General features: G+C 43.5%; 1 protein-coding gene across 4 annotated transcripts in view; it reads left to right on the top strand.

The window, feature by feature from the left end:
• The window catches only part of SHANK2 (SH3 and multiple ankyrin repeat domains 2), a 771,218-nt gene that overhangs the window by 730,008 nt on the left and 28,013 nt on the right, over window positions 1-13,197 (top strand). The gene's annotated exons all lie outside the window — the stretch shown is intronic.

The following is a 13,197-nucleotide window of genomic DNA, read 5'->3' as shown; positions in this document are numbered from 1 at the left end:
CTTAAATTCTATTATCTCCTGCAGAATGACAAATTGATGAAGACTGGTCCAAACTTATTTTCCCACAATACCAAATGCACATTGTCTAGTGAGCACTGTTTTGGAAGTAGGAATATTTTATAGGTAAGATTTCATATGTATTTAGTGTAACCTGTACCTTTGAAACCTTGCCAGCATCTGGTGGTACTTTTCTTCATTGCCAGACAAAAGACTTGTACATATATTAGAAGAGAATCCTGCAAATCACCTTACTTTTACCTTGGGTTGGTCAGGTGTAACACTCTGTTTACTGACCTTATTTTCAAGACAAATGACTGTATTCTGGGAAGCAATGAGGGGTTTTGAGCATCACAGTAGATAATCAGCTGCGTATGAGTTCCCAATGTGACAGCTTAACCAAAAAGGCTAATGAAATCCTTGAGGGCATAATGAGGGTAATATCAAAAGAGAACAGATAAACTGTAGTACACCTTTATTTGTAAATAGTGTAACTGCTTCAGGGTTACTTTGTCCAGGTCTTTTGTCTACACTGCAAGAAGGATGTTGAAAAATTGGAGAGGATGCAGATAAGACCCAAGAGAATGGTTAACAGGTTGAAAAACAGGTCTTATAGTCAAGGAGCTTGATTTATTTAACTTACTAAAGAAGTTAGTAAGAGACTTGGACTTGTTACATGTTACTTTTAGGCAGTTCCTGAAGCTCTCAACTCCTGGATTGTCTCCACTTCTAGTGGCTTAAAGCAGTTTTTATATGGCTCAGATTTATGCCACTCCAGGACAGGATTATCTCTGATCCACACTACCCAACGCCTGTTCCATTAAAGTGTGGCCAATTCCCATTGATGTGCCACTCAAGTTGAAGTCCTGCAGTATCGCAGAATGTAGTGGTCCCTCCTCCAAACTCCTTTTCTCAGTGGACATTGTGCCCCCCTGAATCAGCCTGCTGCCACACAGGCATTGTGTGGTAGGGCTGATCCTTCTCTCTCCCTCTCCCTCCCCCCACCACCATCTTCATCCCTGTGGGTCCCCCTTGGCACCAACCAAAAGGTGACTGCATCACATTGCATTTTGACTTCTAGACTTTCTGTGGTCCCCATCATCCCTGGCTCCTATAATAGTTCCTATCTGCCTGGTGTGTTCAACAGCCCTTCCTTTCCCTCCCTTCCCCCAGTGCTGACTCAGCCTTCTCCTAATTAGACACTGCAAGCTACACAGCCCAGAGGCTTTAGTGAGAGCTCATCCAAGCCACACATATACATGCATCTGATCACTGCCAATCCAACCTCTCTTCTCTTTCTGATGCCCCTCAACTCTGCTGAGTGCCACATACTCTGATCAGCAGGGATCCTGGTTTTCTCTGATTAAAAAAAAACAACCAGTTTTTGGTTTTAAAAAAGTAACCCCAAATCCACATTTTCCCATGATTTAAATGAAACACCATTACTATATAGATGTGTATATATATATATTAGTGATGTTTCATTTAAATTGTGGGAAAATGTGGATTTGGGGTTACTTTTCTTAAACTGAAAATTTGGGATTTTTTTTTATCAGAGAAAACAAGGATCCTTGGTGACCACCCATCCCTAATTGGGCAGGACAGTCCCAGAATGGGATCATCAAGTCGTGTTCACAGGCTGCATGCCTCCGGATCAGCACTTGTTCCAGATTTGCAGTGTCATACAGAAGAAAAGAGCTGGGCAGCCTGGACAGCAGCTCCCTGCAGGTTTGTCTGTGAGAGTGGAGAAGGCCTGCAGGGGATAGATCCAGGCCCCCATGGTGGTGGAAGGTGTGGGGCAGGGGTTGGGGATGTTGCCAAGCCAGAGCAGCGCATGGGGACCTGGGGCTGGAGTCGGGAGGAGGGCAGAGCCAGGGTCAGCTCATCCAGGGGGTATGGGGGAGGGTGACTTCCTACCACTGCACGCACCCCTCATGGAGGGGAGTATAGAGGGTCATGTGCTCCCCAGATTTCTGCATGGGGCAGGGGTGGATGTGGGCTGCCCACTGTGGGCTCTGGGCTCCCTGCCCTGCTGCCCTTCCCTCTGTGCTGCCATGGTGATGTGCCCACCTGGCAGCAGATGGGGTGGCACCAGTGAGGGGTTGTGCTGCCCACTGCTGGCAGGTGGGAAGGTGCAGTGCAGCCAGCATGGGGCTCTGAGTGGAAAGGGCAGCAGAGCAGGGAGGCTTCCTCCCACAGTGGGCAGCCTGCATCTGCTCCCACTCTGTTCAGCTCTGCTGCAGCTGTGCTGCCAGGGTCGGGGGATGTGATGTGCCTTTCCATTTTTAAGGGTCTTTCACGTGTGTGTGTGTGCGTGCGTGCGCATGTGTGTGTGTGTGTGAAAGAGGTCCAAATTCATGCTGACAGAAGCAAACTTGAAACTTTCCACCTGCAGATCCTGGTCCTGCCCCACACCAGCAACCTGAATCCATCTGCAGCCATCCCACCCTGGAGTAGCAGCTTCCCTGGCAGCAGGCTTTCCCCTATATATCCTATATACATGGAGCATGGCACTGCTGAAGCCCCAGGACTAGAGCTGTTTGTAAGGAGTGAACCTCAGTCTGAGAAGCATAACCATAAAGAAGTAGGGTTGGAAAGGATCTCTTTCCTCACCAGGCCTTAAGTGGTAAGTCACAGTAAGGGGAAGTCAGATTGTCAGTAGATTAAACAGGAATATGTAGGATTATGGAGGAAAATAGAATACTGTGCATGAGTCAGAGGTATAGGAATGGAATTTATTATATCTTCACTGAAGTATTAGCTCTTGAAGGAGTCTACCATGAGGGACATTATTCAATCTACAAGATAACAAAATCTGATAGTAGGAAGCTGAAGCTGGACAAATTCACACTAGATATCAAGTGTAAATTTTTAGCATACAGAAAAAAATTATCAAAGATTATGGTAGCATTCCAATCACTGAGCATTTAATATATCAAGTTTAGATTTTTTTTCTAAAAGCTGTGTTCCCGTTCAAACATGAATTAGTTGATTGAAATCATACAGCTTGTATTACACAGAAAGTCAAACAAAATGATCATAATATGGAAGTGGAGGCAAGGACTGGTTTCTTAAACTATGTATCTCTTCAGTTGCTAAAACAATTTATCCATTTCTGTTACAATTTGTGACTTTCATTGTGTGAAATGAGAGGAGGAACATAAGATGCCAATGAATCATTTTCATTCCTACTCTACATTCTGCTCAGTCAGTACTCATATTGCCTTGGTACTGCTCAAGATCTGCCCCCCCCTCCCCCCGCATTTATCCAGCTGGGGAAACTTCATACTTATAAAATGGATCTTATGTTAAATAAAGGGCTGTCCACCCCTTCCCCCACCTCTTTCCCCCAACTTTTAATTACATAACTCCATAGTGTTTGATTGGTGTTTGATTTCCACATTTTGGAAAGATAGCCCCAGCCCTTATGATTTAAGGCATGTAGTCTAATCCCCATGGCAAGTCACTGATTTTGCTTCTGATGCTGAAAGGGAGGTGGAGTTATCGAGCATATCTGTAGTTTATGGGCAGAATGCTATATCTCTTCATGTGCCAAAATGGTAGTTTTCAAGGTATGTGCCTGGTCTTTTTTGGCCCCTTTGGCTCACATGTATATTGTGGATGTACCAGCGTGCTTACATATAAATAGGCTATGCACTGACTGGGCACATATATGAAAAGTGGGTATCCCTGGAAAAAGGAACAGGGAGGGAAAAAGTATTGCTTCATTTTAGCCAAAAAGATTAGGTCACAAGATGCAAGTCTTGGAACCATCATTCACAGAGGGAACTTGAACCAATTGCATTTTGGCAGAACAGTTTTCTAACCACCATGCCAAAGTTTAAATGCAACTGAGTTTGTCCTCCAGTCTCCATTTCAATCTGATCCACTTTTCTTTGTGTTTAATAGTCATTGGATACCATGGATGTAGAGATTTTTACCCAACAGGGAGCAAAGATACACATCTTCTAATTTGTTCTTTTCTTCCTAACCCCACATGACAAAATTCCAGAGGAGCACTAGGGAAAAGATTGAATAATGCTTGACCTGTACTATGGTTGTTAAAGTACCATACTAGGAAGCCAGGGAGACACAGGTGCAAGCCCCAGCTAGGGTTAGGAGAGTTTATAATGTGGGTTTTCTGCTCCCTGGGCAAGTGCCCACCTCTATTCAACTTTTGGGGCTAAGACCTGGGATAGCCCTCCTTCTCCATGATCTCTTAGTCATGGCTTTCTGGCTGGTTACTGGTGCGGGATTTGCATATACTTTACATGTGTCTGGCCAGTGCACAGTTTAATGGGCATTCTCAGGCTATGTGCATACACATGAAAACCCAGAGTTAGGGGAATAGAATCACAGACAGCAAACAAACAAACAAACAGCAACAACCCAAAAAACCCTACATGGCAAGAGAGCAAACATTTAAACACACAAAAGGAACGAGAATTATGCTTTGCATGTAAAAAAAAAAAATCAAAAAAAAATCAGCCTCAATACCTTACTAATCCCCTTACAAGGGGACAACTAAGCACTAGTTCCTACCTCCATTTATATCATTAGTGATATAAATACATACTCCAATAAGGATTATATACACATCACTACTAGTAGACTAAGGTTGAATTTTTTCTCTCATTTTCAGAATCTTTGCTATTTTACCTTTGGAACTTGTTACCTTATGCTTCTTATAGTCTTCAGTGTTAGCACTAGCCTATAATTTTTGTTGTGTTTAGTTTTAGTGTTTTGCAATAAATTATATCACATTTCACACTCTTGGCCCCTAAAAATTTCCCATATCCTGCAGAAAGGGGTTATTAATTTTTAAATCATTTCAGCATCATTGCAAGGAGTAGATGGGAATATTTTTAGATGCAAGAACTGTATATTAGTTTTTAGAGAATGAATTGCATCTTAGGCAGCAGCTTTTATGTTAACAGGTGGGGGTTTTATTTGTTTTATACACTTTTAAGCATTGTCTGTAAACAATTGAATGCTTCAGTGTGTTTTAGCAGATAATGTCCCTTAAGTGGAAGAACTTTGACAGTGTCCTCCTCCCCCTGCTTACTTGTGATAAATTAAGGGGTGTTTTTGATGTTTGGACATTATGCCTGATAGTTGTGTGCAATATTGTTCCTGAAGTTTTTAAGCATAGGTTAGATAAGTACTTGTCCAGGATGGCTTAGATTGGCATGGTCTTTGTGTTGGCTCTGGATTTAGGATTCAGAAGCCTCGTTCCAGGGGGAACCTACCCTCAGACTGACCACGACCTTTCCATTCAATAATAGGCAAATATATTAATACACGGTAATAACAGAAAAGAAACAATACAAACAAACAAACATTTCTATATATCTACCAATTTTAGGGCTGTCATCAGATTCAAAGTACATCTGGCCAGGACATAGTTTTCACTCTTATGTTCTTTCTTAAGTGTCAGATGTCAGCAGCCTGGAGATGGGTTACTGACCCAGTGCAGGTAGATGAGATGGGCTGGTGGTGTGTCATCTGTCTATGGTGGCCTCAGGAACTCTCCCAGGGGATGGGATGGGGACCCCTCTGAGGAAGGAGGAGAACCCAGGAGCGACAGGGAGGGACCGAGGAGAAGGGATGAGGAGGAGGAGGTACTGGGAGGAGGGATGGATGGAGGACACTTTGCTACTCTCAAGTCTGTGCTTTTGTATTCTCCCTCACTCCTAATGACTCCTAATGACTCTTGATCTGTGGCTGACACTGGTTTATTTCTCTGTATGGTTGTCATACATCCACAAACCTCATTACATGCACACATATACATTTGTTTTTCCCAGGCCTCCTCTTAATTTACTCTGTACCTCAAAAATGGGACTCAGTTCCCACCCCCGTGCTCTGGGACCTTATTAATTGGTGCCACCCTTATCTCATGTCATGGAACAGTATGGTACATGTCCCTTCTTTCCCAAGCTGCATTTGTATCCATTGGTTTTGTTGTGTTAGACAGCCTATCTGCTTTGAAGTCTGTGTGAAACTGTGTATGAAAGCCAAGTTTCTAGAAATCAGTTAACACCTGTTGCCCATCCTGAACCATTCTAATATACATATATATATATACCTATAAGCCAATTTCCAAAAAGCAACCCTTTAAATACCATTTGTAAGCCATCAACTGCTTTGAGTTTTCAACGATAATGGCCAGCTGCTCTGAAATCACGTTAGCCAACTCCCTCAGCATCCTTGAGTGCATCCCATCTGGCCCCATGGACTTGTATATATCCAGTTTTTCTAAATAGTCCCTAACTGATCTTTAGCCACAATTGCCTGCTTACATCTTCCCCAGACTGCACTTCCAGGTCCAGTAGTCTGGAAGCTGACCTTTCCTGTAAAGACTGAAGTAAAAAGGCATTGAGTACTTCAGCCTTTTCCCCATCTTCTATCACTAAATTGCCTCCCCCATTCAGTAAGGGACCCACACTTTCCCTGATTTTTCTCTTGTTACTGACATACTTGTAAATCCCCTTCTTATTACCCTTTATATCCCTTTCTAGCTGCAACTCCAGTTGCACTTTGGCCTTCCTGATTTCATCCGTGCATGCCTGAAAAATATTCTTATATGCCTCCCTAGTTATGTGTCCAAGTTTCCACATCTTGAAAGCTTCCTTTTTGAGTTTTAGCTCACTGAAGAGTTCCCTGCTAAACCAAGCTGGTTTTCTTCTATACTGCTAGTCTTCTTCTGTATCAGAAGGTTTCTTTAAGCACAGCCAGCTCTCCTGGACTCCTTTCCCCCTCAAACTGGCTTCCCAGGGGATTCTGCTCATCAGTTCCTATAGTGAATCAAAGTCCACTTTTCTGAAATCTAGGGTCATTGCTCTTCTGCTTTACTTCCTTCCTTTCCTCAGGATCCTGAATTAAATCATCTTTCCATGGTTGCTGCTGCTCAAGTTGCTATCCACTTCTACATTCCCCACTAATTCTTCCCTGTTTGTGAGCAGCAGGTCAGGAAGAACATGGCCTCTAGTTGGCCTGTCTAATTTTTGTATCCAGAAGTTGCCATCAGAACTCTCCAAGAACATCCTGGATAGCCTGTGCAGTTCTGTATTGCCCTCCCAGCAGATATCAGGGTGACTGAGAACCCGGGTCTGTGATCGGAAAACTTCCATTAGCTCAGGGGTTCTCAAACTGTGGGTCGCAACCCCCCAGCAACTTAAAAGGGGACTGCAAATTCTCTTCCCTCCCTAGAAGTGGTGGTGTGGGGGACAGAACCGCTACCACCTTCGAGAGCTCCATGCCTCCATCATGCTCTGCACATCACTTTCCTGCACCCAAGTCCAGGTGGCCAGCTGCCAGGGACCCCCTTCCCTCCAGCTTGTTGAACAGCTAGACTTGAGCATGGGGAAGTGGTGCTCAGCATGCGGCAGCAGCACCAAGTGCTCAATGGCAGCCGCAGCCCTGACCTCCATGCCACCACTTCTAGGGAGGGAAGAGAAGTGTGCAACCCCCTTGTCATGGTATCAAAAAGTCTGAGAACCCCTGCATTAGCTGTTTGAAGAAAGCTTCATCCTCCTGCTTTATATCAGACCCCCATTATGCCATCATCCTTGTTGCTCTCCCCTCAGACCCTAACCCAGAGACTTTCAACAGGCCTATCTCCAATTTCATACTGGAGTGCTGAGAAATCATACAGGTCTGTTACTTAAAGAGCAACTACTCTTCCTCTTCCTCCCTGCCTGTCCCTCCTGAACAGTTTGTACCAATTAGGGATGCGTGAAGCTTTGGTTGCTAACTCAATTCAGCAGAGATTTAGCCCAATTTGGTGGCTGAATCTCCAAATCCAAATCAAACCAGGAGACCCTTTAATCTCTTTGAATCAAATCAGAGCCATCCAAATCAATTCAGAGATATTTGGAGAGATCCAATAATTTGACCATAGACACAACTTTAAATATTTTTTTCTACATACCTACAGGTACCAGGCAGCTCATGAAGGCTGAGATGATGGGGCAGATGGAGCATCCCAAGGGAGCACTGGGGGGCGGGGCGCGGGTCCCCAGCGCACTCAGCAGCGGACCCAGAAGTGGACAAGGAGCACTTCCAGGCCACTTTCAAGTCCACTGCAGAGCATGCAGAGGACCCTCCCACCATCCCCCAGCTTGGTGATTGGTGCCTTCTGGGTCTGGGGGAGCACCCAGGGTCCCTCCCCGTGGCCAATCGCTGAGCTGGGGGCATGTGCGGGGTCTCCTGTGCACTTGGTGGCCAACCCAGAAGTGGACTGGGGGAGGGGGCATGCTCCTGTGGGACACTCCATTCACTGTACCATCTCAGCATTCATAAGCTGCGCCTGGTACCTGGTATGTATAAAAAATATTTAAAGTTGTGGCTAGGCTGAATCACTGATTCTCCAAATCAGCATCAAATCTTCAGCTTTGTATTCAGCTGAATTGAATCAGGACAGTGCTCTGAATCAACTAATCAAATCACTGTCCCCTGAATTGGGCCTAATCCAAATCTGAATCAAATACGGCCCACTTCACACACCCCTAGTAACCATCCACACAGTACTCCAGTCACGTGAGCTACCCCACCAAGTCTCTGTTATTCCAGTCCTGTCATAGTTCTGTTACTATATGAGGACTTCCCATTCTTTCTGTTTGATCCCCAGCCTTTATGCATTTGTATACAGACACCTGAGGTAACTAGCCAATTGCCCCACTTTCTTAGAAAGAATGAGAATGCCCTCCTGTTACCCACTCTGGCTTGTGATTCCTCCAGGGCACCCTCTTCCCCACTTACCTCAGGGATTTGGTTTCCATCTCCCAGAAAACCTAGTTTAAATCCCTCGCCACTAGGTTACTGAGCCTGTCTACAAAGATGCTCTTTCCTGTCTTCATCAAGTGGATCTCATCCCTTCTTAGCAATCCTTCTTGCAACAACTTTCCATGATCAAAGAAGCCAAAGCTCTGCTGGTGACGCCATCTCTACAGCCATTCACTGATCTTCAGGATGTACCTGCTCCTGCCTGGGCCATTTCTCTTGACTGGAAGGATGAAGGAGAACATTACCTGAGCTCCCATCCCCTTCATGGGTCATGCTGGTATATGGACACATCCATCCCCCACAGAAGGGAATCTCCAACCACAACCACCAGTCTCTAATCCTTCCAACTTTGGGGATGCCTGGCATGGCCTTTTCCACCAACAAAGCATGCTTCTCCTCCTCTGTTGCTAGGGCTGAATATTTTTTCCAGGCAAAGCACTGTAGGTGAATATGAAGACTTCTGCTTGCTACCAGAGGTCACAAGCCTCTAACTTCCACCTTCCTGGGAGTCCATGTCCTCTTCCTTCTCTAGTGCTGTCTCTGGCAGTCCCCCCTCTGTAGTGCTAAAGGTCTCCTCTAGCATCAAATCAAAGAAGTCCTCATGATGGAGGATGTTTTTGCAACCTTGCCGTGTCCTTTGTTAGCTTTTTTGTCTGCTCCCTGAGGGGTACCACCAGGAGGCACTGCTCACATCTCAGGCAGTCCCCCACCTGACTGTCATTGGAAAAAAACTGCAATCCACAGTCTCCACAGTGCCAAACCAGGACCTGTATGGAAGTCTTGACTGCCTGGAAAGACACTTCACAGGTGCAGCCAGTGGCAGAGACAGTGGCAGTGAGTCTGGCATTGCAATGTCCTCCAGCTATTTCCCTGGGTCTTTTAATCTGCTGTCTCTCCCTACATGCCCCTCTTTCCAAGCAGACCTCTCCTAGGAAACCCTCCCTAATAAGCTGGCCTGTTTGCTGATCCTTGGTCCTGAAAGGTTCCCTTTTCTCTGCTAAACTGTTTCCTCTCACCAAGCTTATAATGAAGGAAAATAAGAAAGTGGTGGTGGGCAAACTCCCTAGTGAACTTGCTCTCACTCTGGACTCTAGTTAAACAAGGGGCTTAATTATTGCTCTATGCAGAGTTTTAGCTGCTTACACTAAATATATGTAGGTTATAGTTACGCTTAATTAAAGAAAGAACTTACCTTAAAGGCTCCCCTTCAAAGAGGGGAGACTTCAAAGTGTACAGACTTCTAAGTGGCAAACTGACCTGTGAACTGACTTGTAAACTGCTTGCAAACTGCCCTGTTTACAATACATTCAATGCACTCGATAAATATAAAATGTATTGATCAAACTGATATTTTCTAGTAGCTTTTAAGGCATTTAAATCCTGTCAGTGTTTGTCATAGTGTTTGATCATTTCTCACATAATGTGCTAGAAACCAGGTGAGACTTATAGCAAGCTACCAAGTTAATGAAAAATCCATTTTTTTGCACTGGGAATTATAAAAACCTATCACAAATTACATATCCACCTGCTGTTTCAAAAATCTATCTGGGATAGCACTCTGCATTATATTTAGCTCTGTAGACAGATGTTTCAGTTCCTGAACTATATCTTGTTATGGAGTTGATTGGTCCTTTTCCTCATTGTACGTTAACAGAAGTCAATGGAAATTACCACTGGACTGAAGAAATGAAAAGGCAATTTAGTCACTTAAAAATAAAGATTTTGCAAAATGGTTGAAGGTCCAATTTATGAGACTTCAATCTGTCAGTCTCTCAATTCAGTTTTAACTGAAAGCAAAATATAAATGATTAACTCTTAAATACTCAGGTCTATCTTTTAAGCAAAGCTATGGCATAAAACATCAAGTTCTGGCACTGTTGACCATCTGTCTTTCTGTGTAATATTGGTTGAAATGTGATTATCTCTTACGGAAGACATTATGGATTTGCCCTGTCAGCTACATAGTCAAGACTGCACTGAATTTCATCCTCAAAACAGGACTATCATTATTATTTACACTCTAGGCAAAATCTGTCCGACCAATGAAAAAAAAACACAGTTTTTAGGCCTTTCTGTATTTCTTATATTCTCTGAAGAAGGGAAGTTGATGCATTAGATTGTTGAGAGGGTAAAGTGGATGGGGAGAGAGGTAGATAGATAGATTCCCATATATTTTAACTCTAATATTATAAAAAAAACTCTTCTTATTCTCTCTGGCTAAGTTAACTCATTTTGATTTTCCTATTCTAAGGTAAATATCTCAGCATTTGTAACAACTGTATTTTATGTATTTTTCCTGTGCAACAAGTGCTGCAATCCTCATTTGATGTGCTATCTACATATTACAGGTATCATGCAATTAAAGGTTAATTGTGCAATTACCTTGAGACCATGCAAAGTACCTATCACTCCATAAAAAGCTCCAAACCAGCTATAAAGTTGGACTTTGAAAATGTGTACAAACTTCATAGCCAGTTACTATCGGGATTTAATTTGCATGTGTAGCAAGGTCTTCTCTGTAGCTGGGAGCCCCATCAGCTGACTGGCTCCCACCTACAGGGCTGTAGCATGCCCCGCCAGGGCTGGGAGTCCCACAACTGATGAGACTCAGCCTCACCAACTTCTGACTCTGGATCCTGGCAACATCCTGTAGCTGCTGGGACCCAGCATCCCACAGTTGCAGAGGCCAGATTCTTGCAGCATGCCTCCTGGTGCCGGAATCCATCCTTGGGGGTGCGTAGAGACCCTGGGGCTGGGAATCAGAACTGCCACAATGTCCCAGCCATGGGGGTGAACAAAAACGCTGCTATTTAGCCACAAGGGAGAGGTTGGGAGATCATAGCCACAGGAGCTTGATCTCAGCCATGATCCTAGGCTTCCCCTGCACTGGCAATAAGGTGTGATGGGATCTAATGTACAATCCAAGAATCATGCCTCCAATGCATTTGTGGCATAATAGAAGGCAAAATTGTGTGAATTGTGCTTTAGATCCCATTGTGATTTTATCTCTAAATGTAGAGGAGGCCTTAGAGATACAGAACTGAAGTGAAAGCTTGAAAGTTTATCTTCTTAAATCCTAAAATATCACCTACAAGCTGGATCATGATAATTTTCTATCTGTATATCTGTTCTTAACTATCCCTTGCAAACTCTTCCTCAATGAGTATATTGTTTGATTGCTTTGCTGCTGTTTTTAAGTGCAGGCACTGTTAATCTTAGAACAGCCGTCCAGTGACATGGGACAGAAGCCTAACTGATTTCAAAATGGAACTTGGTAAATTTATAAATGGAAATCTCTGATTAAGTTGTCAACAATAAGAGGACATAGGATGTGAAGATCCTCATATTGCCTTGTAATCCAACTTGCCCTGCACATGGCTTGAAAACATATTTTCCTGAATCCTAAAACATCACCCTACATACTGGGCCACAAAAATTTTCTCTCTGTATATCTGTTTTTACTTTCCCTTGCAAACTCTTCCTTGCTGAGTATACTATCTGATTGCTTTGCTTCTCTTTTAAGTGCAGACATTGTTGGCTTTTCCTTCCTTTTTGCCCATAAGCAAGAACTCCAGGAAGCCAGATAGGTCATTGCTTTGCATTATTCATTTTTGCTGAATTATAGTTGTTTATGCCTTTATTATGGTGTCTTTCAGAATATAGGTATATTTTTAATTATAACAGCTACAAAATAATAAATTGAACTCAACATTCACTAGACTATGTAAAACAGTAGACTGGCAGAAAAAAGATTTAGAGGTACATAAACATTTTCCACGTACATAGCAATAATAATAATGTTGTTATGTTTCATGAGGCTATAATCCAATTTTCACATTGGGATAAATTTTAGAGCTCATACTTTATCCAAAATAGAATGGTATTAGGTACTCTTTATTGCCACAGTGCTTCTGCTTAATCTTTAATTTATCAAAGAAAGTTGTCTAAACATTGCCTTGCCCTTGGCCAGGTGGTTGGAACACTTTGCTAGGAAGCAGAAAATGCAAGTTCAAATGATTCTTGAGTGGCTAGAACATGGGTGGCTATGAGCATGAGGTTTCTGATGCCTCTTTCACTGTACAGATGGAAACTTTTTGGTCTCATTGGGGCAAGAAAGAAGGGGGTTTCCTGGCATTATACACCATTACAGCTGAGTTGGTGTAGAAGGTTAAAGATTTTTTTTTTTTTTTTATAGGTTAGTTGTAGGTTTTTCTTGGAGAGAGTGGTGGTGGATGGGTCATTTTTGACTTGGAGGGATGTGGGCAGTGGGGTGCTGCAGGGCTTGGTCCTTTGGCCCGCACTGTTCAACATCTTCATCAGTGACTTGGACGCAGGGGTAAAAAGCACCCTGTTCAAGTTTGCTGATGACACTAAGATGTGGGGGGATGTGGGCATGCTAGAAGGGAGAGAATA

The sequence above is a fragment of the Crocodylus porosus genome, unplaced genomic scaffold (genome assembly GCF_001723895.1).
Source record: "Crocodylus porosus isolate Cpor-Errol unplaced genomic scaffold, CroPor_comp1, whole genome shotgun sequence".
NCBI lineage: Eukaryota > Metazoa > Chordata > Crocodylia > Crocodylidae > Crocodylus > Crocodylus porosus.
This window is presented reverse-complemented; position numbering and strand designations above follow the sequence as displayed.